Genomic DNA, 2,034 nt, shown 5'->3' with positions numbered 1-2,034 from the left:
AAGCGCCCTCATGCGAAAGTTCTCAGGTTACACCCCTTTTACCTCACATATTCTGATTCCCCATAAAAAACTGGTCTAGAAAAACCATATGAGAATTTCTACCTCTCCAAGTGGCACCTATCTCAGTTATAGCCTGGTCTATCAGATTTAAACAACGTTTATATCAGAATACTTTAATAGTTCCAACGCAGTGTAAACAGACAGTCTACACAAATACAAATTAAAATAAAATTATCAATGCAGCTAGTAGATCCAATATAAACTATTACCAAAGGTAAAATGGTTTAGACGCAATAAGGATAAGCCAATTTTCCAAAATCATGAATAGGATATATAAGATATATTTCAAAATAATCTACTAGAAGCCAAAATGAAAGTTTCTGAATATTTCAACAAAAACATAATACAAAATCCTTTCTAGAAGGTATGCTAATATAGATGACATTTTTTTTTTTGTAAATCTTAGTCCGGGTAATAGGATTAACGAGACACTAAAATGATTAAAGGCATTTACAATTTCATTCTTTCCAAAATGGCTCTACAGCTTATTGTCTTATGTTGTGCGTTTGCTGTAAATGTTGGGTGATTTCCGTTATTGTTTTGTTCTACTTTTGGTACTAGTGCATATAAGCTTGCAAATATGGATAATTTTTTTATTCCTGGTGATGACATAATTAATGTCAAAATATTGAATCCCGACACGATGGCGTGCATTTTGATACTTGGAGTACCGTACTCGCGCGAATAAGCGCCCAGGCGCTTAAAATATTTTTTGCACTTTATGAGGGGCGCTTATTCAAACGGGGCGCTTATAAAAACAGAGTGGAAATTGAGGGGGCGCTTATGGAAATAGATGAAAATCGAGGGGTTCTTATGGAAAAATTTTTAATTCAAGAGACACTTTTTGAATGAAAAAAGATTATATAAGGACATCACGAATGGTGGTTAGAAAAGTTAATCGTCCAGAGAAAATGGCTTATTACAAGAATGCGTGAATATTTACATAACAGCAAACTAGCAGATGCTAGTGGTTAGCTTGTTGGCCATCGGCCGATTGAGATTAGCAGGATGGCAGGATCATTGTATTTTTTCTTGAAAACTAGATGAGAATGTGCTAAAGGTCGGAAAAAGAGAAAAAGGAGTAGTACTAGGCATAGACAAATATGTAAAAAAATTAAAGTTGGAAATATACTGTCTGTCCAGGAATCGGAGCTCTCATCTGTCCAAGAGAAATATCCTCATTTTGATATTGACTGAAGGAGAATGTGTTTCCACTCTACAGCTCAAATCATGCCAACAACCACAGTCCCAGGATAGATTGGATTATTGACTTGCTAAAAAGAAAATCTTATTCAAATTAGAAGGGGCGCTTATTCAAACGGGGCGCTTATTCGTGCGAGTACGGTATGTATTACACTATCTTATCTGAGATTAATCAGTGGACCTTTCGGATTTGTTCTACTGTATGTATTTTTGTTGCTTGAGATTTTTGGTATTTCTTCACTAAAATGTCTTGAATAGGAGATACTTACAGCATGGAGGTATTTTTTATACCTCCATGCTTACAGTAAACTTATCATTACCACTACAAACAGAATACCCCAACCAATCATTGTGGCACTTATGTAGAAGGTTTAATTATGATATGGGCTTGTGTAAGAGGACGCTTGTAGAGGAAAACGATTCCAAAGAGTACGGGTTCGAGTTAGGCGGTGTTGTCTAACCTTTCTTTGGTGGAATAAATTGAAGTAGTATTTTAATGTCATTGATTGTCATTACTAGCCAGAAATGTTATTTGTATTTTAATGAAGGTATTATGTGTATACCGCGTTAAAAAATAATTACTGTATTAGTACGGATTTTGAAGGTCCCTATCGAAAGATATTTTAATCGCCTTGATAAATAACTATGTCAACTATGAAGACATGTTATAACTCAAAAATTCACGGCTGATTAATCAAAAAGTATGGTTTCGGCAATAATAAAGACAGTCAAAACTTTTTGAGACTTCCTTCTATATATATATATATATAT

The sequence above is a fragment of the Anneissia japonica genome, unplaced genomic scaffold (assembly GCF_011630105.1).
Source record: "Anneissia japonica isolate Jap-2015-1 unplaced genomic scaffold, ASM1163010v1 scaffold287829_len2072220_cov186, whole genome shotgun sequence".
In the NCBI taxonomy this organism is placed as follows: domain Eukaryota; kingdom Metazoa; phylum Echinodermata; class Crinoidea; order Comatulida; family Comatulidae; genus Anneissia; species Anneissia japonica.
Note: the sequence above shows the minus strand (reverse complement) of the source record.